General features: G+C 39.1%; 1 protein-coding gene across 5 annotated transcripts in view; it reads left to right on the top strand.

Moving 5' to 3' along the window:
* The window catches only part of PLCB4 (phospholipase C beta 4), a 454629-nt gene that overhangs the window by 178440 nt on the left and 250967 nt on the right, over positions 1-25222 (top strand). For 3 of the 5 annotated variants that reach the window (XM_053574236.1, XM_053574241.1, XM_053574235.1), the window contains exon 2: positions 8853-8912. The exons of 1 other annotated variant lie outside the window; for it this stretch is intronic. The gene's annotated coding sequence lies outside the window, so the exon portion shown is untranslated. Of the gene's footprint in view, positions 1-8852; positions 8913-11861; positions 11981-25222 lie in introns of those variants that run through there. One more of the 5 variants, XM_053574238.1, reaches the window with a different exon arrangement.

Below are 25222 nucleotides of genomic sequence, written 5' to 3'. Positions count from 1 at the left end.
CCAGTAGAGACCCTCAGGAGAACGTGAAGAGGACTGGTAAAGTTTAGTTCTTGTCTGTCACCTCCTTAGGCACAGGGCCCTGGCATGCTAACAGTCGTTGGTCACCACCTTGCAAATACCAGGAAAAATCACTAAGAAAATGTCATCTGGCACACGGACTTACCCAACCTATTCATTGTTGTGCTAATGAGTGATTGAAGTAACTGGGCCTTTAAAGCAAATGTCAAGATTTACTGCTGTGTTCCCCACCCCAACTCCACCTCCAGTGACCTATGACTACAACTGTTAAGCCTGGGTTTCCTGGGGTCTGTGCTGTCTGAGGCTGGCAGCACCTGTGCCAGGCTGCTGCTGCTGCGGCCAGATGGAAAAGGCTTGAGGTGGCTTCTCCTCCCCTAGAGGAAGGTCCACCTTCTTTATAGGAGGAAAGGGATCCAGTGTTTTTTCTTGTTTGCTTCTAGTATTAGCTTTTGCTGTGTTTCCATTTTTTTCTTTTTTTTTAAATTTCAAAATGGAGCACAATGGAAGAAGGTTTGGAAGAATTGGAAAAGAAAAAGAAGGAATTAATTCCATTTTTCCTCTTTCTTCTAAAAGAAGACACGGGGTAGAGGAATCCCTGTATTTTTTAAAAGTTTTTAAAAGAGATTTTCATACACTTGCTTAAACGGTGGTGCCACTGTACATCGGGTATTTTTATGCACATTACAGCAATACATCCTTTTACAGGGCTGTAGGCCCCCGCCGATCCTTTGGCTGTGGACATGAGCTAGTTCTGTTTGTAGTACATATGTGCTTGCTACCACCTTGTGGTGTATAACAGATGCAGAACTAGCCCTTATTTTACAACATGGAAGTGCAGGTGGGTGCACAGGTGGTTGTAGTTTGTAAAAGAAAGGGTCCTGGAGTCCTTGTGTCAGGATTTGAATTCATGCTCTTTCGCTTCCTTCTCAGGTGACTCTGAATAAGTCATAGGACTACTCTGTGCCCCAGTCCTTCCACCTGTGAAAAGTGTCTATTTCATAGAGTTCAGTGAGAGATGATGAATTAATATCCATAAAGCAATGAGAGTTATACCTGGGTATAGTCATTTCTCATTAAGTGGTAGCTGCTTTTATTATTTACATTGCTTCTTCTGAACATGACAGTTTTGCTCTTTAATCAAATGTGGTTTTGAAGGGAGATTTCTTAAAAATTCTCATTTTCTTTCTTTTAAAAACATCTTAACAATAGGCCACATGCTAGTGGATGTATGAAGCAGGACTTTAGCTTTGAGTTTTGCTTTAAATAGTGTGGTTGTATATGTGTTGCCTTGTGTAACTTCCAAACACCAAGCCAGTTGAGTAGAAGAGCAGTCATTGGTTCACACCATGTCGAAAATATAACTAACCTTAAAGCTCAGCCCATAGTGCTAATTAGGTACTCTGTCTTAACAAAACAAGGTAAGTTTTGGTCCTTCTAGGTACTTGGTTCTTTAAAAGACTATATTTTCTAGGCATCTAATTTCATGAGGTTTAGCTTAAGGTAAAGGAGGGAGACATCGCATATAGATTTAGAATTTGGTAGAGCATATGCCTGCTTAGGGTTAGATAATGGACTTTCAAGAACATTAACTGATCTAGTGATAAATGAGAGAATTGTAAATATATTACAATTATTAATTGGTATTAATTTTCATTTAGCTTTCCTGCTGGTCATTTAGCTTTTTTTGGACATAACCTCAGATCTGAACCTGAGCTACAAAAATATCTAGATGTAGCAGGCAGAATCCTGAGATGGTCCTCAAGACTCCTGACCCCTGATGGACACACCCTGTATAATCCCGAGAAAAGGACTGTGATGGCACGGCACTTCTCTGATTAGGTGATGTTACATGGTGCAGATGACTTTAAAAATGAGAGTTTGTCCTTGGTGGACCCTAAAAGGGACTGGAGAGAGAGTCCATGCCAGGGACCCTCTTCATCACTGTCTTGAAGATGTCATGTGATAAGGATCGTGAGTGTCATCTAGGAGCTGAGAGGGGCCCCCAAGTGATATCCAACAAGGAAACAAGTCCTCAGTTGTACCTGCATGTATATAATCATAAAGAAGTACAATTGGCTAACAATTTGACTGACCTTTGATAGAGGTTATTCTTCTGAATCTCCACAAAGGAGTGAAGCCTTCATTTTAGCCTGGTAAGACACTGAACAAAGCCCAGCGACTGTGTTCAGACTTCTGACCTACAGAACTAGGAGCTAAGATGTGTGTAAATCACCACATCTGTGGCAATTTGTTATGTGGCTATAGAAAACAAATACGTAAAACAAACAAACAAACAAACAAAAAAACAGGCAAAAGAACGCAGGCTGGTAATTGCAAAGCCATTTTCCATTAGTTAGAGAAAAAATTAGCATTCATAAAATAACTCATAACGAGATCCTATAAAGAGCCCTTGTGTCACAGTTTAGAGCTGGTTAGCCACTTTAAATGACAGATACAGGGGCTGTAAGTTTTCTAGGCTGAATTTAGAATGGTTTCTCAAACTGGCCGGTTTTAGGTTTCGAGGGACGAGTGAAAGGCCAAATAGCCCTCTTGCTGGGCATCTACTGTAAGACAGCACAGAAAAAAATGGGAAGTTGGAATTCTCTTTCTCCCATGCTTATAAATGTCACTGATGGGCCCTTTCATTGGGGGATCACTAACTTCAGGGTGGGTGAGAGGAGGCCAGCTGAAGGGGCTTGGGAGGGTAAGACTGTGGGGACTTAGAGAACTTGGGCTTTTCTTTTAGCTGTAGCTGAGTGATCTGCAGCATTCTGTTGCTAAACTGTCCAGATTTCCAGGAGAAGCTGGGATCCAGATATGTGAAATCCTTCAATTTTGAAAAATAGTTAACAACCAGCTCAAACTTTGGAGTCACATAAACACATAGGGGCCAGGGCAGGCCGGGGGCCGCCTCTCCTAGGGGAGTGAGTATATTGGAGAAGTTTGGGAGACGGGGAGGATTAGAGGGTGTGAGCTCAATGAGTGCTGGGATTTTTATCTGTTTTATTCACTGCCATATCCCCAAAGCAGCATACAGTGGGTGCTCAGTAAATATCAGTAAGTGAATCTAAAGGGATATAAACAGACAGGTATAAATGCCTTACATGAAAGGAAGTGCAATTACACTGGTGAAACTTGCTTCTAAGATTTGAAGACTTACAGTGCTGGGACATGATACTATTTAGGCTAACCTGATGCTCTTTTGGCCCACGTATTTTTCTTTTTTAACCTTCAATTCCATTTGAGAGCTTTGCTGGATGCCATTAACCATGAAAGAGAATGAAGCAGGAGTCCATATCTCTGGGTGCGGGGTGCCTCGCATCTCTCATGTCATTTCACTCTGACCCGCGCTTCTGCAACGCATCTTCCATCACCTGCACTTCACAGATAAGATGTTGTCCGAGAGGTGAAGTCAGTGGCTGGAGACTGCACAGCTGGTAAAAGATTGAGCTCAGCTTTTCTGATTGCCAGGCCTTTGGGACCAGTGGAAGCCCCCGAGAGCTGCTTAGAAATGCTGGATCTCAGACCCCTCCCCCCACCTCTGCTCAAACAGAATGCTATTGTCACCAGATACTTGGGAGATTTGCGTGTGTGTTAATGTGTGCGAGCAGCGTTGTCCCGCTCCGTTGGGTTCTTGGATTATACCTGACTCATTTTTATGGATTTGGCCAAATCTATGTTTCACCTGAACAAATGACTCATCTTTTCTACTTAAATATATTTCCTTAAAAAGAAAATATAACTGTGGCATATAACTATGGTAATGTGATAATGTCGCTAGATTTTCTGTAAATAGAAGGTTAAAGTGCTAATGTGCTTGCACGGTAGACGTTACCTCCCATGTACCATCCTGCAACACCCCTATTCAAGGCTGGGATGATTTTCCCTCTTCTGAATATGGTCTCAACTGACTTGCTTTGGCCAGTGGTATATTAGCAAATGCAATACAGCGAAGCTTGGGACGTTCTCGTACATCTGGACTTGTCCTCTTGCTGCTCTTGTGAACTTGAGAATACCGCCTGAACCAAATAGAAGGTTATTGGTTGGAGGTGGTTTGTTACACCTCACAAACCCACAGACACAGCTGTTTTCTAACATTCTGTTTGCTTGCAAAACAGTAATTTCCACGTTCAGTAATAGATTAGAGTAAAATGATCTGTTTTGGTTGAATCTCAACCATTTATTCTCCACTTGAAAACAGAATCTAAATATTGAATTATCTAGAAGAGGCATTCCATGCTACTTTTTTTGTGTTCAATACGGATGTAGATTCGCTAAAACAGGCCTGGCAATGTCACCCTCAAATGTTGGGAGGTTTTTTCCCCCAATGAGAAAAAGTTCACCTTGGCTAAAGTTCCCCATTGCTTTGAAATAAGGCTATCTCAAACACTGTGGCATCATTGATGATGGTTTGCAGTATGTAACTTGTGTTTTCTCATGGTTTCGAGGCTGTTCCATACATAATGCTCTTCTTCGGTAAGGGTGTAATAAAGTGGTGTGTTTTCCATCACAAAGAATCCCATGGAGACTCACAATAACAAATTTTTAAGAAATGGAAGTATTTACCACTTACTGTGTTTTCTTGAAGGACGTGACTAAGTGTTTTGTCATTTTTGAAAAATGCTGACTAATATTTTCTGGCAACCTCACTGCAATGCAGCCTTTCTAAAAACTTTAGCTTTACTAAAATATAATTTACATAGCATAAAATGCACTCACTTAAACTTACAAGGCGATGATGTTGAGTACGTGGGTGTTCACAGCCTCGTGTAGCCATCACCAAGTCTGATCCTAGACCCATTAGCCGTCTCCGTCTTCCCTGAAGCTCCATCCTAGGAGCCCCCAGTCTGCTTTCCGTCTCTGCGGATTTGTCTGTTCTGGGCATTACATATATGTATGATCATACAACATGTGGTCTTTGTGCCTGGCTTCTTCCACTTCATGTAACCTTTTTTTAAAGTTCATCCGCATTGTCATAGATATCTGTGTTGCAATTTTTAATTACCAAATAATATTCCATTACATGGATATGCTACTGCATTTTGTCAATCTGTTCATCAGTTTATGGGCATTGGATTGTTTCCATTTGGGTTATTACAAATAATGCTGGCATAAAAACTTATATACAGTTTCTTGTATGGACATATGCTTTTGTTTCTCTTGGGTAGAATCTGGGAGTAGAATTACAGGGTCATATGGAAAGTTCATGTTGAACTATTTGAGCAATTTCCAGCCTATTTACCAAAGTGACTGCATCATTTTATATTCCCATCAGTGGTGTATGAAAGTTCCAATCTCTCCAAATTCTCATCAACACTTGTTATTATCTGTCTTCTGATTATAGCTTTCCTAGCGGTTGTGAAGTCTTATCTCATTGTGTTTTTTTTTTTTTTTGCAGTTTTTGGCTGGGGCTGGGTTTGAACCCACCACCTCCAGCATATGGGGCGGGTGCCCTACTCCTTTGAGCTACAGGCACCGCCCTCTCATTGTGGTTTTGATTTGCATTTCCCTGATGTTTGAGCGTCTTCTCATGTACTTCTCATGTTTGAGCATCTTCTCATGTACTTTTTGAAAAATGTCTATTCCGGTCATTTGCCCATTTTTAAGTTGGGTTATTTGTCTTTGTGTTGCCGAGTTGTAAGAGGGCTTACATCCAGATAAAAGTACCTTATGGAATAAAGGATTTGCAAAGAATTTTTCCCATTCTATGAATCATCTGTTCACTTTTTTGATTGTGGACTTTTATACATAAAGGTTTTTAAAAAGGTCCAATTTATCTGTGGTTTTCCTTTGTACTTTGCACTTTTGGTACCTTATCAAAAAAACCATTGTCTAACCCAGGGTCACAAAGATTTACTCCTATATTTTCTTTTAAGGATTTTATAGTTTTAGATCTGTAATCCCTTGTGAGCTAGTTTTTATGTACAGTGTGAATTAGGAGTCTAACTTTATTCTTCTGCATGTGAATATCCAGTTGTCCCCACATCACGTGTTGAATAGATGATTTCCCCCTTTGAACAGTCCAGGTATACTTGTCAGATGAAAAGCTTTTGTTTACAGGAGCATCCCTTACAATACTTAGACTTGGGGATTATATTTAACTGTTAGGTTTCTATCTTATGGGAAAATATCTTTCTTCTTTTGAAAGACCAGAATGTACAGAGGGACACACATAAACACTGCAGACACACTCTTTCTCTCACACACAGTTTTCTCCGTTACCAAGGTCCCATTCAAGCCCTTCAACACCCAGAATAATAATATTTGAAAGAGAAAGTTGATAAGTTGAGAAGCATTTGTTTACATGTTACTATGTAGATATGGTAATATTCCATCTTATCAAGTCTGTTACAATAGTTTGCCTGTGATATGCCAGTAGGTTAATAGTTCATGACAAACTACTTATACAGCTTGCCTTTATAGTTAAGTATTTCAACATTGGCTTTCCCAAATATTGCAATATCCTAGCTATGCATAGAATTAGAAAGGTTTTTGGAACAATCCAGCAGCTATATGCTAGACGGTCACTAGGGAATTAGAGAAGGGAAGGAGAAGCGTGTCCAGACTTTAAAGTCTTTGAATAAAAAAAGCCTTGGACACCAAGTGGTTTCTTAAAATGAGGAGCATGGTATGGTAGGATCATTAATTGATGAGCCTTTTTGGAACTCAGCCTGTTTCATAGCTCCAAGCGGCATAAAAGAGTTACATAGCTCTGTTATTGAACATCTGCTATGCGCCAGATATCCTGGTAGGTGCTAAGGAGATACTTAATGGTTTTCAATACACACATAATCTCTGTCTTCACGGAATTTAAGTTCTCATATTAATATATAATTAAAAATATAAATGTAATATTGAAAATGAGGTGAAGTGAGGGGGTAAACATGGGCCAGGGTGCCTGAATTTGAATGCCAACAACATGAGATTGTTCACTCAGCTTCTCAGTTTCCCCTTCTATAAAATGAGAGTGCTCACAGCGCATACATTTTAGAGTTTTTGAGTGGATTGTATATGAAGATGTAATCTACCCTTAGAGTTTGGGTCTTAGTAAATATTCACTAAATCAGTTAAGTCACTGTACATGGTGCTGTATATTTTTGAATTCTGTGTATTCAAAATGGTATTTTTTTTTCTTTAGAGAGACTTTTGGGTGAATTGGATTTTTTTTCCAGTTTCAATTATGAAAGCAGTATGTTTTATGGTAAAATGTTACATAACACTTATGCACTAAATTAAAATCAAAATCCACACCCTTTAATCTCCCTTCAGTACACGTAGCTCTTCCTAGAGGCAGGTACACTCAGCATTTCTTGTTATCTCTCCAGATGTGCCCTTTGCCTTTAACAATGCTATTTCTGTTGTTTACGTATTAGTGAAGTTTGTTTTAACACAATGAGGTCATAGTACTCATATTACTGTACTACTTTAGATTTTTAAAATTAATACTATGACCTGAGAACTTGTTTTCATATTTGTCCATTTAGGTACAGATTTGCTCCTTTCTTTTTCCTGGTGTAATCTTGTGTTACTTGGAGATGACAGTCTAGCTGGGACCTTATTAAAGGACTCTGCTGTAGACCTGTCCATATGTAGATGGTGACCTTCATAAGTTCTATTTGGTCTTTACAGATACCATTTTCCTGTGTGTTGATTGCTTTTACCTTCTTCCTGTATGCAAATAGGCTTTTTCTTGTTTCTATGTACTTCTTTAAAAAAAATTTTTTTTTTTTGTTTTGCCCTGAGTGGAGTGCCATGGCATCATCATAGCTCATAGGAACCTCATACTCTTGGGTTCAAGTGATTCTCTTGCCTCAGCCTCCGCAGTAGCTGCAACTACAGGTGCCCGCCATGACACCTGGCTATTTTTAGAGACGGGGTCTTGCTTTTGTTGAGGTTGGTCTCAAAGTCCTGAGATAAAGCAATCCACCCGCCTTGGCTTCCCAGAGTATTAGGATTACAGGCGTGAGCCACGTTGCCAGGCCACTTCTATGTACTTAATGACACCACCTTGAACTTTTTCTTCCTACCCCATCTTGAAATCTAAATTTCAGCTAAATGAGAAATCTAATGTCAAATCCAGAATTGACACAAGCTAACTTATTAACAAAGACAATACAGAAACACACGTATAAAATAATGACTTTTTCAGATGTATGCAATTCCATTATAAAATGGATTGCTACTATTATAGTTCATCTAAGGACATTTCACGGCTAATCAAGAAAAGATACTGATATTTGCTTCAAGAAGATTTTAGGTAGCCTTTTTGTTCAACTGCTGCTTAATTATTTTAGTAGATTAAGAGGTTGAGTGGTGGATTGGCAGTGTTCTGGAGAGGGTATATAAACCCTATGCAATGGCTATAGTAGTAATATTTCGAATTTGATGACTGTGTGTCTTTGTCATCTATTTGTAAGTAATGGCAGTATTTTTTTTTTGAGACAGAGTCTCACTTTATCGCCCAGTAGAGTGCTGTGACATCACAGCTCATAGCAACCTTAAACTCTTGGGCTCAAGTGATCCTCTTGCCTCAGCCTCCCAAGTAGCTGCAATTACAGGCAACTGCCACAAAACCTGGCTCTTTTTAGAGATGGGGTCTGCCTCTGGGTCAGGCTGGTCTTAAACTCCTGAGTTCAAGCAATCCACCTGCCTTGGTCTCCCAGAGTGCTAGGATTATAGGCGTGAGCTACGGCGCCCGGCCTCATGTCGGTAATTTATTGTCTTTCTGATGTGTTTTTTAAAAAAACATTATAGATTCTGATTTTGACATACAAAGAGCTGTTTCTCTTCAGGAGAATTCGAAAACTCTTGTCTGTGTGTGTTTGCTTTACCAGGGGACCGTGCTGTGAGTTTGAGGAAGAGGCTGTCACTGGCAGTGGATCCAGAGCTGCCTGGTGAGTATTCTGCAGCCTGTGGCTAGCAGTTGCCAGCCATGGGGTTCTAGAGCTTTCAGTCTGTAAAATGAATACCTTCATTCCTGCCCATGTCCCATCTGACATGCCTCACAGACATTTTTTTTGGAAGCAGTGGAGCATAAAGCACAATCTCCCTGCATTTTCTAGGTTCAAGTTTATTAATTCCACCACTAACCTTGAACACTTCACTTTTCTCTCTATTTTCTACTTGCTGTCTGTGATGATAATGCCTGAAGTTATTGTTGTGTGCAGCTTTTTCTCTGAGGAGAAACATAAGTGACTTTTCAGTCCTATGCAGATTTTCCTTAAGAAGATTCCCATCAATGTGAAGAATCATAACGGGTCTCCTTGTCAGCTAGGATCCTCCCATTTTTAGGGAACTACTTTGTGTAAATAAACTCTTCTCCTACTCCCCTAATGTTTTATTTTCTAAACTTTTAAAGAAATGCTAAAATGAGAACTGGAAATATCTTTCTATAGCTGATTTCATTTTATTTATACACTGTAACTTGCCAATGCTTTATTGTAGAGGCAGAAATCATAGTGAATATGAAAGACTGTTCTTTTCTGATCCTTTAATCAAATTGCTGTTTTTAAATTTCTGTTATAAGTAAAACATTGATGCTGTGTATTATTTCTTACTTTAAGGGAAAGGAAGTCATTTCATAGTGATCCTATGAACCAGCAACTTTATGTTCCTCCCCGCAGGTAAATTCCGTGGCTTTGGATTGAACATCAGCATTTTTTTTTTTTTTTTTTTTCAGTGTGTGGCATGTCATGCCATGGACTTTATTTCCTTCTGGCAGGACCCATGTCTGATTTTCTTTCAGCCTTCCTGGGAGGGAAGGGAAGAATTGCACAACATGACACTTCTCCAAGTGATCATTGTTTAATGATGACAAGAGGATATCAGGAAACTAGATTTATTATTGAATGCTCCTACCTATTTTTAGTCAGGAGCACTGTATTTTAGTACTCTGTAAGGATGACTCATAAACCATGTCTTAGTAGGCAAAGCAGAGTTGGGGGGAGAGCTGGGGGGGAAGTAGATTAATTCTCTAAAGACTTTAAATCAGGTTCCACGGTCTGGAAGTGGACACATCATCTGCTTTTTATTCTTTCTTCATTACGCTATCTGGACTATCCACTTTCCCTGTATAATAGTTGTATTATCCTTAAATAGGTCATTTTTCATCAGCTGTATTATAAATGGTTGCTATGAAGAATTATGTGCTTAGTGAATATAAACACTTGATTTCAAGAGTCAAAAAGAAAAAGGAAAAACCCTCCAACAGAGCTCAGAAGTTTTATTAAATATTTTAAGTTTGAAGAAGAAATTTCTCTACCTTAGGTGGTATAAATGCCGTGCATTTGATTTTACAAAGACTGTGGCTGGTTCTGGGTTCTGGGACAGCAATCTTAGTTCGTGGGTTCCTGGGCCCTGATTAGACTTGGTGAGCCGAATGTCATCTGGTTGTTGGGTATCTTTGTGCTAGTCTTGCCATCCTACAAACAGAAGATGCTTCCGTATTTCCTCCATCTCCTAAAAAGAAACTATTGGCCTCTATTCTCACATCATTCAGTTGTTGGAGATCTTAAATTATAAATTATTTTTTTAAAACATTGAACTGAAATATACTTCTTTAATAATATCTCCCCATAATCAAAATTGGAAATTTCTAGACCGTGGAACCTGAAGTTTTCCCATTTTGTCTTGAAATCCCTGTTCTGTTTCTGCATAATTCCAACAGTGATCAGCTCTCATTCTTCCTTCCTCCCTCCCTGCCTCCCTTCCTTCCTTCTTTCATTCCTGTCTTCCTGTCTTTCCTTTCTCTCTCCTCTCCATTTCCCCTCCCTCCTTTCTTCCTTTCTTCCTTCCTTTCTTTCCTATTTACATGCACAGTAGGGATTCAAAAAATATTTTAAGCAGAAAGTATATTTCAGACCTTGATTATTTGTTAAACTTAGCTTGTTATCAGTGTTGGTCAACAAACTCCTAAAATAGGAAATATTCATATGGAGAACAACTATTATGTATTTATGGGGAGAATAACTGTTTTTAGAAGAATTATCCTCACCCTTGCATCGGGCGACTCATGGCAAAGCAGACTTTATTACTGTAGTTGAACCAAAGACAGCTTTCATGTTTTATGGAAAGAAAGCAAACAACTCTTGACAACTTCTCCCCTGTAATATTTAAGTTTGGAAGATACACTATTCTTCTGAAAAATCTACCTAATTTTGGGTATACTTTCTTCTTTTTTAAATGATTTAAAATTATACTTAGTAAATACTGATTACATGAAAAATGTATAGCATTAGTGTCAGGCATACAGCCCAACAAACTTAATGTTGGCTTTTACTTCTTTTTACGTCTGCTTTAGAGCCTCACATGCTTTCCCCTGTTTCCCCTGTATATGTTGTACTGGCCATTAGCATCTTTTTTTCTAGCTCTATGATCTGTGTTCTAGGCCTATTGCAATGCTGTTTAGGAGTGAAGATACTTATTATCTTATGGCTGCAAATACTGAAGTTATTTCAGACTCTTAGTGTTATAAAAGCTCTTATCCATGGTACAACAGCAACCACAAAATCATTTTCTTAGATCACATGCATGCATGCCAAGGGTTTTGAGATGAGTTCTCCAGAAGCAGACCTGAGATGAGGATTTCTGTGAGTGGTTTGTTATGGCAGGGCTCCTTGGAGAAACTAGTGAGTGGGTGAAGGGAAAGGAGGGGGAAAGAAACCAAGTAGAGGGATGATCCCTGGGGAGCTCTGGAATGTAATTGCTCCCTGGTGTCTGTGTCTCTTTGAGGCAGTGGAGCTGAGCTTTCACCTCTGGCAATAGTTGTTGGCTGTGGGCAGGTGGGAGTGGGGCTGTAAACTTAAGCACTTCTGCTCATTTTCTTTGCAGGTGAAGCACCTCTGCTGGTTGAAGGGTGTTTCCCTTAAGAAATTTGCAGGTAATACCGCTTAGAAGCAGAGCACACATAAGGGTGGAGACAAGCACAGACAGTTAAAGGGATGCAGTGATACGCAGTGACACAGTAAGTGTGTCTATCTGTCTTCCACACTTCCTCACTCCTGCAGACAGTTTTATCCTTAGGCCATTTCCTGGTGTAAGTTTTTTCAGAAGCCATATAGAATTCATCTCTTCCTTTTAAAATGTAATGAGCTGCTGCTTCAAAAATCTAAGTCCTAAAGTGATTGTAGTTTTGGGAGATAGCTAGGTAACTTCCAATGAGTAGAATTTTTATACCTATTAGAATGAGAGAAAGAAAGTCTGAAATTTCAGAGCATTCCTGAGATGAGTGTCTCCATGGATAATGATCATAGTGCCCTTAAAAAAAGGCAAGGATATTGTGTGATTATATGATTGTCAATTACTAGAAACATTTCCAAGCATGGAAGTGTGGAAGACAGACAGACATTCTCTTATCTTTTAATCATGTTTTATTTTATTTCCTAATATTTCACATTTGCTTTTAAAAGTTTTCTTTTTTTTTTCCCATGAACTTTTTCAAGGAAATATACTGTGTTTCCTTGGGTCCAATTCAAGTTAGCACAAAATTTCATCTTTATCCATCTGATCTAGACCAGCCATGTCCAGTAGAAATGTCATGGGAACCACATACAAAATTTGAAATTTTGATATAGCCTAATTAGAATAATAAAAAGAAAAGAGGTTATGGCATCCCAAGCTGTGTGCTGGTAAGTCCAAGGTTACAGATGAAATTAATGACATATTTAACCCAGCATATCCAAATGATTATCACTTCAACGCTTAATCATAAACATTGAGATTTTAAGTTTTGCTTTTTATCTAGTGTGCATTTTATGCTCATAAAAAATCTCAGTTCAAACTAGCTATATTTCAAATGCTAAGCAACGTTTGGCTTGTGGTACTGTATTGAATGGTGCACCTTTAGAATGTTAGAGAAAAACTCCAGTAAAATAAAAGGCTTTGCTCCCTTTCAGATGAGACTGTTACCAGTGTTCCTGAGCCTCTCAGCTTGGTAACCTCTACAGTAAGGAAATGAAGCCGCACTGTTGTCCAAAGGGAGTGAATGGATCTGTCCTTGATGAGCCATGGTGGCTTCCATTTTTGGATTTAATGCCCTCTAGGCAGGAATTGGAATTGAGACAATTGGATTTGGCAGCTCAGATGTCACTGATAACCTTCAGGAAGTGAAGAATTAGAGGGGTCATTTTTAGAAGAAGGTGGGTCTTGAATGGAGGGTAAAATGTAGAAAGGTTTTAAAGAGGAAAGGAGGATATTTCAGTGGGAAAAATTATATATGTGTGTGAGGGGAAGAGTCTAGAAAAGTATGCATACACTGTACATTAACTCGTGAAGCCGGAGTGTTCAATAGACAGTAATCAAGATAGTGACCAAACTGATACCAGGTTCAAAGACTTGGATTTTACAGCAAATGAAATGAGGTATCATCATGATCTAGTTGGGATCTGTTCTGATTATTGTTGGGTAAGAAATCACTTGAAGATACAGTGGCTTGAGACAACAGCAATCACCTTTTTGCCTTACTTTTTCTGCATTCAGGATTTGGGAAGGGCTCAGCTGAGCTTTTCTGGCTGGGGGTCTCATGCAGTTGCAGTCAGAAGGCAGTTGAAGCTGGAAGAGCAAGCAGCTGGAGCAGCTAGCAGCTGGCTCAGCATCTGTCCCTCTCCACAGGCGACTGTGGGCTTCCTCACAGAATGGCAGCCTCAGGGCAACTGCTTATGTGGGCTCCATTGTGCTTATTCCAGCGGGCAGGGTGGAAACAGCTTTGCTCTATGACTTTGCCTTGGAAGTCCTGCCTTGTTGCTTCCATCCCATTGCATTAGTTTCCCCTTACCTGCTGGGGTACATTCCATAACTGCCCCACTCCCAGTGAATGCCTGAACTCTGGTTACTACCAAACCCTACATATACTATGCTTTCTCTGATAATCAGGACAACGTTGTGTGACTCACAATGGGTGGGTGGCTAGTGTAAATGAGCTGGACAAAGGGATGATTCTGGACAGGGCAAATTGCTTCCTACTACTCAGAATAGTGCACAATTTAAAACTTACGAATTGTATATTTCTGGAATTTTTCATTTAATATTTTCAAACTGTGGTTGATCTGAGGTAAGTGAAACCATGGAAAGTGAAACAGTTTCAAGGAGAGGAGGCTTACAAGTCCACCTCTGAGTTCAAGGAGTGTTAAAGTCACCTTGTATGAAGAAGATGCTGCAGCTATTTTTGGAAGATACCATCTGCCACAGGGACCCTGTCTGCTGCCACTGCTGCCCACATCTTGACTTTGCCCATGGAGCCAAGCTCTGGAATGCTCTAGCTGGAATGCAGCGTTCATTCCTGGCACCTCCTGCACAGGGCATCTCTCCTCTTCCCTTGCCTGGTACCCTGGACTAGGCAGCCCTTAACAACACCTGAAGTCTAATACTTCATTTGGCCCCTGAATGGCCAATGCTGGCCCTCTGTATTTTTTGTCATTCTCCCTCTTTACTGTTAGAGGTCTTTTCAGGTGGTGGGCATCCCACCCTGAAATGTTCTCTTTCCTCTCTTCTCATGTGGAAAAATTGAGGGATGAAAGAGAAATGAGCAAAAACAGAGAAGGAAGAATTTTCTAATCCCTAACTCCTCTTATGGAGAAGGCGTACTTCACCACCCAAGGATGTCCTCTCTAGAACAGAGAACTGTCCACTTTGGCCACTGCTAGGTTTTCCTCACAATCGTCCCATTTCTAGAATGGCTCTCTGTTGCTGTGTCTCTGGAAGATAACTTTCCTAGCAGTTATTATGGTCATCATTCTGTCAAATGCTGTCCTTCCTGGTTTTCGGAATCTCACCTTTAACCTGAACTTGAGCCTTGAAGCTAGGTACACAGTGAACATTCACTTACTTTTTTCTCCCTCCTTGCTCTTGCAAAGTCATAACCTTCAATGAGAAAAGATGAAAATGCCAACCTTGTAAGAGTTCAAATGAAGTATACTGAGTTGTGCAACTTTTTTTTTTATTGTGAAATGCATTTAAAAAATAGCTGATGGTTGGGTAGACTCATGAAGAAAGGGTTACATATTCAAAAAATCTGGTAGAGTATAATGTGACTAGAATCTAGGTGGTAGATATTTGGGTGTACCCTTACACTGTGTGAATATACATACTATAAAAGATCTTTAAACCTTCCTCCCTCTCTCCCTCCCTCCCTTCCTTCATTCCTTTTTTTTTTTTTTTTTTTTTTGAGATGGAGTCTCACTTTGTTGCCCTCAGTCACAGCTCAAGCAACCTCAAACTCCTGGGCTCAAGCAATCCTCATGCCTCAGCCTCCTGAGTAGCTGGGGTTAGTAGTAGCATTTTTGAGATAGGGTTTCACTCTTGCTCAGGCTGGTTGTGAGCCACCACAGCTGGCCTTTCAACTTTTTTTTGAACATAAAACTTTAGAGAAGACTTAACCATGCATTAAAGCAGTGGGGTATATTTTAAAAGAAAATGTTGGTTTTCCATTCACAAAGCACATGCGCAGGCTCGTCTTATTACCCATTCGGCCTTTACAAGGTTGTATTAGCATCCCTGGTGGGTCCAGCTGCAGTTTCCCCTCAGAGTTTGAAGAAACTGCAAAATGTCTAATAGCCAGTATAGAAAAGGAGTCTAATGATTTTGCTGTTGCCCTTATAATTTTGTAGTTTCTTTACTCGGGCTCTTCGCATATTGAGTAGCTGGGATTACAGGTGCCTGCCACAATGCCTGGATATGTGTGTGTGTGTGTGTGTATGTATATATTCATATATATATATTTCACATATTGCTGGTGAGTGTGCTGCTGTTGAAGTCATTATGATAGTACAAATGCCTTTCCCTGTCATTTCCCAAGGGCCCTCGTGGTGGAGACAGTAAGAACTTCTTATTCCAAAGGCAGGATTTCTTGCCCTTCCTTCACCTGTTCCGCGTGCCCCTGTTTTGATTTATGCATTCAGAATCTTTTCCAGACCTGAAATGTGAATCCTCCCTAACCCCGCAGTGCAAATGTTTATGTTGCTGGGTCTGCTCCATAAAAGCGTGAGGAAGTAACAAGTCAGGTTAGCTCCCTGTCTGGATTTTTGGGGGGAGATAAATCAATGAAATGTTGAAAGCCATTGGAAGCTTTGATGAACACTCCAATGAAATGGAGTGTTTATTTATTTATTTTTTGATGGGGGAAAAATATTTATTATATAATACATAAATAAACCTATATATTTAAAAGATTAAAAAAGAAAATAATACAAAGAAAAGACAGCAGTTTGGATTTAGACAGACCTAGCTTCAAATTCCAATTGGGCTGACTTGGTATGTAACATGGGCAGGTAACTTCACCTCTCTCTGTCTCACTTTTTATATAACATAAATACAACAAAGAACAAAAACAAATAAATATCTTTCAGGTGACTATAAAATAAAAGCAGTGCATACCTGGCACATGATAAGTATTGAATAAATAGTAATTAAATTAAAATTACTATTTATAATAAAATAGTGCTTTAAATCATAAAACTATAATATTATATACTTTAGACTTTAATACATGAATATAATTACCAGATTATGAACATAAAACCACCACCACTTTAGAAAGTATTTCTCACTTTAAATATAAAAATTATAAATTTCAAAAAACAAAAATTTGTTTGCTTAGCATGAATGAAGAAGGTTAAACAAGAATACTTAGTGCCTATTAAGTATCAGTTACATAAAAATAACTACTGCATTTTATTAATTTATATAATAGGCAAAAGAGGTGGGGGTTAGGGAGCACTGAGAGGTAAAGTGAGTGGTACTGCTATTTTTATGTTATATATACATAAATCTTTTAAATAAGGAGACATTTTAACAGATACTTCAGTATATTTTCATTCATTAAAAAAGTTTACACAAAATATCACTGCCATAGACTTCTCCATCCACAGTAATAAAAAAATCAACTCCTTAAAGTTGGTATCTTAATGAATAGAAAACAAAAAATTACAAACATAATGCTGCAAATTAAATCCAATTACCCTGAAGATCCAACAACTATTGAACAGGAAATTTTAAAAAAGTTCCCAACAGAAACTAGAATACATTATGAAAACTAATGTATCCCAAGAATGGAAGAAAAAGTACCCAATGTACACAGCCCTACTATGAAACTAATTTGGGACTCTCACATGAAAGCTATAACCCAGCTACAACTTAACAATAGGGGGAAGTGGGAAAGGGGGAGGTGGGTAGAGGGAGGGGAATCGGTGGGATCACACCTGTGGTGCATATTACAGGGGTATTTGCGAAACTTGGTAAATGTAGAATGTAAATGTTTTGGCACAGTAACTGAGATAACGCCGGAAAGGCTATGTTAACAACCACTGTGATAAAAATGTGTCAAATGGTTTATGAAGCGAGTGTATGATGCCCCATGATCATATCAATGTATACGGTTATGATTTAATAATAAATAAAAAAATAAAAAAAATAAATAAATAAATATAAATAAAAATAAATATAAATAAAAATAAAAGATAATTTCAAAAAACAAAAAACAAAAAAAAAAGAAAGTTTTCTTTTGCTTCTTCCTATAGCTACTTGACTTAAGTCACCTAGAAAGAATTATACTAGAAAAAAATATAACTGACTAAAAAAACTTCAAAGTGGTGAAATCTGCATTAATTCAACTAAAAAGAGTGATTGTGGCATAAAGTAAAGCTATTCTTTAAAGGTTTACATTCTTTTTTTTTTTCTTATTTAGATCTATTTAAGGTTTACATTCTTTATATCCTTTTTGCTGTTGACCTCAAAGATTAAAAACAACAAAATTTCTTCCTTCTCAAGCTGCTGACCAAAGTTTAGAACCAGAAAATATATCAAGGCCAACTTCAGTTATTAAATAATTTGCTTGCCAAAGTAGAAAAAAATAACAAGGACATATATTTTGGGCAGCTTTCTGAATGAAAAATAGAAAATTTTCTTTAATTTTCCTGCTGGTATGCATTTGGTTCCTATTATCCTGTCCTTTTCAAACATCTTTTCCTCTTAATAAAATTCAACTTATCCCTTTCTAAGCCTATCTTATAGTGACCATTCCATCCTCAAAAGTCCTATAGCAACTGTTTATGCAATTTCCTTAGTGTGACTTCTAAGACATTCTTCCCATTGTTATTCTGAAATGTAATTTAAATTTTTTTATTGTTAAATCATACCTGTGTACATTAGTGCAATAAAGGGGTACAATGTGCTGGTTTCATATACAATCTGAAATATTCGCATCAAACTGTTCAACGTAGCCTTCATGGCATTTTCTTATTGTATGTAGACATTTGTATTCTGCATTTAGTAGATATCACCTGTACCCATTCTAAGATGCACTGTAGGTGTGGTCCCACCCATTACCCTCCCTCCACCCTAACTTCCCCCCTCCCTTCTCCTCCCTTGGCCCTTTCCCCATATTCTTGTGCTATAGTTGTTTTATAGCCTTCATATGAAAGCTATAAATTAGTTTCATGCACGGGTGAGTACATTGGATACTTTTTCTTCCATTCTTGAGATACTTTGCTAAGAAGAATATGTTCCAGTTCCATCCATGTAAACATGAAAGAGGTAAAGTCTCCATCTTTCTTTAAGGCTGCATAATATTCCATGGTATACATGTACCACTATTTGCTAGTCCATTCGTGGGTCGATGGGCACTTGGGCTTTCTTCCATCACTTAGCAATTATGAATTGGGCTGCAATAAACATTCTGGTACAGATGTCTTTGTTATATAGTGATTTTTGGTCTTCTGGGTATATACCTAGTAAAGGAATTATAGGATCGAATGTCAGGTCTATTTTTAGATCTCTAAGTATTCTCCAAAATCCTTCCAAAAGGAACGTATTAGTGTGCATTCCCACCAGCAGTGTAGAAGTGTGCCCTTTTCTCCACATCCATGCCAACATCTCTGGTTTTGGGATTTTGTTATGTGGGCTACTCTTACTGGGGTTAGGTGATATCTCAGAGTAGTTTGATTTGCATTTCTCTGATGATTAAGGATGATGAGCTTTTTTTCATGTGTCTGTAGATCGTGCGTCTGTCTTCTTTAGAGAAGTTTCTCTTCAAGTCCTTTGCCCACCCTGAGATGGGATCACTTGTTCTTTTCTTGCTAATACATTTGAGTTCTCTGTGGATTCTGCTTATTAAACCTTTATCGGAGGTATAACCTGCAAATATTTTCTCCCATTCTGAGGGCTGTCTGCTTGCTTTACTTACTATGTTCTTGGCGGTGCAGAAGCTTTTTAGTTTGATCAGGTCCAAGTAATGTATTTTTGATACTGCTTCAATTGCCTGGGGAGTCCTCCTTATAAAATATTCACTTCAAGAGTTTTCCCTGCATTTTCTTCAAGTATTTTTATAGTTTCATGTCTTAAGTTTAAATATTTTATCCAGTGAGAGTCTATCTTAGTTAATGGTAAAAGTTTCAGTCTTTTACAGATCTCCAGCCAGTTCACACAGCACCATTTGATAAATAGGAAGTCTTTTCCCCACTGAATGTTTTTAATTGTCTTGTCAAAGATCAAATAATAGTAAGTAGCTGGATTCATCTCTTGGTTCTCTATTCTGTTCCAGAAATCTACTTCTCTGTTTTTGTGCCAGTACCACGCTGTTTTGATCACTATCAATTTATAGTACAGTCTCAGGTCTGGTAGCATGATTCCTCCTGCTTTGTTTTTATTTCTGAGTAATGTTGTGGCTGTTCAAGTTTTATTCTGATTCCATATAAAACGAAGTATTATTTTTTTGAGATCTTTAAAATACGACATGGAGCTTTAATAGGAATTGCATTAAAATTATATATTGCTTTGGGTAGTATAGACATGTTAACAATGTTGATTCTTCTCAGACATGAGCATGGTATGTTTTTCCATTTGTTAAATAACATCTTCAGCTATTTCTTTTCTTAAAATTTCATAGTTCTCTTTATAGAGATCTTTCACATCCTTTGTTAGATAAACTCCCAAATATTTCATCTTCTTTGGCACTACGGTGAAAGGAATAGAGTCCTTGACTGTTTTTTCGGCTTGGCTATTGTTGGTATATGTAAAAGCTACAGATTTATGGGTGTTGATTTTGTAGCCTGAGACATTGCTTTATTCCTTGATCACTTCTAAAAGTTTTGTAGTAGAATCCCTAGTGTTTTCCAGATATACGATCATGTCATCTGTGAAGAGTGAAAGTTTGATTTCTTCTGACCCTATGTGGATACCCTAGATCACCTTTTCTTCCCTAATTGCAATGACTAAAACTTCCATTACAATGTTAAAGAGCAATGGAGACAATGGGCAACCTTGCCTGGTTCTTGATCTAAGGGGAAATGATTTCAATTTAACTCCATTCAATACGATATTGGCTGTGGGTTTGCTGTAGATGGCCTCTATTAGTTTAAGAAATGTCCCTTCTATACCAATTTTCTTTTTATTTATTTATTTATTTATTAAATCATAGCTGTGTACATTAATGTGATCATGAGGCACCATACACTAGTTTCATAGACCGTTGGACACATTTTCATCACACTGGTTAACATAGCCTTCCTGGCATTTTCTCAGTTATTGTGCTAAGACATTTACATTACATCTGCGGTGCATCTTACAAGGGTATATCAATTTTCTTAAGTGTTCTGATCATAAAGGGATTCTGGATATTATCAAAAGCTTTTTCTACATCAATTCAGAGAATCATTTGGTCTTTATTTTTGAGTTTGTTTATGTGCTGAATTACATTTATAGATTATATTGTACCAGCCTTGAGAGCCTAGGATAAATCCCACTTGGTCATGGTGTATATTTTTTTTGATGCGTTGTTGGATTCTGTTTGTTAGGATATTATTGAGTATTTTTGCATCAATATTCATTAGTGATACTGGTCCATAATTTTCTTTTCTTGTTGGGTCTTTCCCTGGTTTGGGGATCAAGGTGATGTTTGCTTCGTAGAATGTGTTGGGTAGTATTCCTTCTTTTTCTATCTTTTGGAAGAGGTTTAATAATATAGGTACTAGTTCTTCTTTAAAGGTTTGGTAGAATTCTGACGTAAAGCCTTCTGGTCCTGGACTTTTCTTTTTAGGGAGGTTTTGTATAGTTGATGCTATTTCAGAACTTGATATAGGCCTGTTCAACATTTCCACTTCGTTCTGGGTAAGTCTTGGTAGGTGGCGTACTTCCAAGTATTGGTTGATTTCTTTCAGATTTTCATATTTGTGAGAATAGAGTTTCTTGTAGTATTCGTTAAGGATTTGTTGAATTTCTGAGAGGTCTGTTTTATTTCATCATTATCATTCCTGATCGATGAAATTAGAGATTTTACTCTTTGTTTCCTGGTTAGGTTGGCCAAAGGTTTATCTATTTTATTGTTCTTTTCAAAAAACCAACTTTTGGATTTATTGATCTGTTGTATGATTCTTTTGTTTTCAATTTAATTTAATTCTGCTCTGATTTTGGTTATTTCTTTTCTTCTGCTGGGTTTGGGGTTGGAGTGTTCTTCCTTCTCCAGTTGCTTGAGATGTCCCATTTGGTTATTAAATTTCTCTCTTTCCCTTTTCTTGAGGATGGCTTGCAGTGGTATAAATTTCCCTCTTAGGAATGCCTTTGCAGTATCCCAGAGGTTCTGATAATTCATGTCTTCATTGTTTCATTCCAAAAATTTGGTGATTTCCTTCTTAATCTCGTCTATAACCCATCTATCCTTCAGCATAAGGTTATTTGGCTTCCATGTTCTTGTATGGGTATACAGATTCCTGTTGTTACTGAGTTCAACTTTTATTCCATGATGGTCTGAGAAGATCAAGGAATAATTTCTGTTTTTTTAAATTTGCTGAGGTTAGATTTGTGGCCCAGGATGTGGTCGATTTTGGAGTATGTTCCATGGGCTGATGAGAAGAATGTGTATTCAGTTTTGTTGGGATGAAATGTTTTTTAGATGTCTGTTAAGTCCAGATGTTGAATGGTTAAGTTTAAATCTAAGATTTCTTTGCTTAGCTTGTTTTTGGAGGATCTATCCAGCACTGCTAAAGGGGTGGTAAAATCTCCAACTGCTATGGAACTTGAGGAAATCAAGTTGCTCATGTGTGTTAGAGTTTCTCTTATAAATTGAGGTGCATTCTGGTTGGGTGCACAAATATAAATAATTGAAATATCATCATATTGAGCATTACCTTTAACAAATATTTAGGGCCCATCCTTATCCTCCCTTATTTCAGTTGGTTTAAAGCCTATTGCATCTGCAAATAGGATTGCAACGCCTGCTTTTTTCTGCTTTCCATTTGCCTGGAGTATAGATGACCATCCCTTCACCTTGAGTCTATATTTGTCTTTTAATGTAAGATGCGATTCTTGTATGCAGCAGATATCTAGCTTGAGTTTTTGTATCCAGTCAGCCAACCTGTGCCTCTTTAGAGGACAGTTTAAACCATTCACATTAATTGAGAATATTGATAAGTCTTTTGAGAGTCCGGTGAACATTTTTAATCCTTTTGTGACTGTTGAAGTTGGAATTTGATCAAAATTTTCTGGGTGGGTTTACTTTTGTGGTGGAGGATTACGCTGGTCTTTATGGCGGATGGTTCTGAGAATATCCTGGAGAGCTGCTTTAATTGTGGCAAATTTCTTCAATATGTGAATGTCCTTAAAGTATTTAATTTCTCCATCATAAATGAAACTGAGTTTAGCTAGGTACAGGATCCTGGGTTGAAAGTTATTGTGTTTTAGTAGATTAAAAGTCAATGATCCTCCTCTTCTAGCTTGAAAGGTTTCAGCAGAGAGATCTGCAGTTATTCTAATGTTCTTCTCTTTGTAGGTGATAGTTTTCTTTCGTCTGGCTGCTTTCAGAATTTTCTCCTTCATGTTAACTTCAGTGAAATTGATTATGATGTGTCTGGGAGATGTCTTATTCGGGTTGAGTCTTGCTGGAGTTCTGCAACTGCTATCTGAATTTCAGAGTTTCTTGGGATGTCTGGAAAGTTCTCATTCATAATCTCATGGAGAAGAGAGTCTGTGCCTTGTGAAGCCACTTCATCACTTTCGGGGATCCCTATAAGATGAATATTGGTTTTCTTCAAATTATCCCAGAGCTCTATGAGAGAGTAATCTGTTTTTGCCCTCCATTTCTCTTCCTCTCTGAGACTTTTGGAGCCTTCGAAAGCTTTGTCTTCAATGTCAGAAATCCTTTCTTCTGCGTGTTACATTCTGTTACTGAGGGATTCTACTGTGTTTCTCAGATCTTTGAGGACTGCAACTTCTTGTCTGAATGTGTCAAAATCTTTGGTCATTTGGTCTTTGAATTCATTGAATTCTTGAGACATCTTTTGGGTTGCTGCTTGGAATTCTAATTCGATCTTATTTTCTATCCAGATTCTGAATTCTATTTCTGACATCTCAGCTATTTGTTTGTGCATGGGATCTTGTGCTGTGTCTGCCCCATTGATCCTTGGGGAGTTGATCTACTCTGATTATTCATATTGCCAGAGCATTTCCTTTGATTTCATCTCATGATTGTTTTTCACCATTGCCTCTGGCCGTCCTCAGAGTTGGGGTGGTGTCTCTCCAAGATTAGACCCGGGGGCATCACTCTGTTGTTACTGGATCTTTGTAGGGAGTGAGCCTTTATAGCTCTTCTTGGGCTGCCCCAGCCAGGGAGTTCTGGTTGTGGGAGCAGCTCCAGAGTGTGACACCCCCGGATCCAGCAACAGGGCGGGGGGTGGTGCACACAGTTCTGCAAGTGCCTGGCACCCAGTGACTTTGGCACAGAGAGCCCAAGGCTCCAGCAGTCTCTGGCCAGGAGAAGGGCTCTGCGCAGAGGCAGGGAGGGCTCCAGAGGGCACGCAGCTACCAGAGTCCCTGGCTAGACAAGCGGGTGGTGTGGAGGCAGGGAGGGTACAGGAGGGAGGACGCGGGGTTGTGTATCTCAGGGAGTTCCTCGTCAGGGCGTGGGGAGGCTGGGCGGGTGGGGTCGCGGGTTCCTGCGCTGCTCTTACCGGGGTCCGAGAGGGTGCCGATCACAGGTCCTGGCGCAGCTCTTCCGGAGGTCTGGGAGGGTGCTGGAGTTTTTATTATTTATTTATTTATTTATATTCACTTTCTACTCTGTCGCCCTGGGGTAGAGTGCTGTGGCATCACAGCTCACAGCAACCTCAAACTCCGGGACTCAAGTGATTTTCTTGCCTCAACCTTCCTCGTAGCTGGGGCTACAAGTGCCTACTACTGTGCCTGGTTAATTTTGCTATTTTTAGTAGAGACAGGGGTCTTGCTTTTGCTCAGGCTGGTTGCAAACTCCTGAGCTCAGGTGGAGCTCAAACAGTCCACCTGCCTCAGTCTCCCAGAGTGCTGGGATTACAGATGCGAGCCACCGCTCCTGGCCTGAAATAGACTTTTTATAGCCATTGGAAACTGCTGTATTCAGAAGTCTTTAATTACTTTTCTGAAATGGGAAGAGGAGCAGGCATCTTTGCTGTTGTCAGGTGGGAAAGGACGGTTTCCTGAGGACTGAATTAACCACTCCCAGGGGAGGAAATCGCTGGTGACCTTGGACTGCAACCATCTCCTACATCAGCTGCTTCTTTCCTTTCCATATTTTGTGCACTGCCATTGAGATCAAGTGTCACAAAAGCAGGAAGGGAGCAGTTTGAGGAAGACTCCAGAGGCTGTGCCGGAGACAGTGCTGACATGATCCGCTGACCCTTCCCGCATGGCTGGAGGACTTGTGGTTTTACAGAGAGCATTCAGGTAGTGGAGAGAAAGCGATCCTCTTGAGAAAAACAAACTGTAAGAAATGGTTGCAACAGCAGTGCTTTCTATACTCCCCAGGTAATAATAAAGTGGCCTAGACCGTGGCTAGATGCAGTGCATTTCTGCAGTAGAGATATGCTAACAACCCATTTGAGCTTATGGAAAAAATAGAAGTCGAACACACTTCCTCCATACAACTAGAGCTTTACTGAAGAACTGAATTATGGCTCCTGGTGACATTTTCTTTTTTTGAGACAGTTTCACTTATTAACCCTTGGTAGAGTGTTGTGGCGTCACAGCTCACAGCAACCTCCAACTCCTTGGGCTTAGGCGATTTCCTTGCCTCAGCCTCCTGAGTAGCTGGGACTACAGATGCCTGCCACAATGCCTGGCTATTTTTTTTTGTTGCAGTTTGGCCCAGGGCTGTATTTGAACCTACCACCCTCAGTATTTGGGGCCCGCACCTTACCCACTGAGCCACAGGGATCACCCAAGCTTTTTTTTTTTTTTTGTATAGACCGAA

The sequence above is a fragment of the Nycticebus coucang genome, chromosome 21, assembly GCF_027406575.1.
Source record: "Nycticebus coucang isolate mNycCou1 chromosome 21, mNycCou1.pri, whole genome shotgun sequence".
Taxonomy (NCBI): domain Eukaryota; kingdom Metazoa; phylum Chordata; class Mammalia; order Primates; family Lorisidae; genus Nycticebus; species Nycticebus coucang.
Note: the sequence above shows the minus strand (reverse complement) of the source record. Positions and strands in the feature narration are given on the sequence as shown.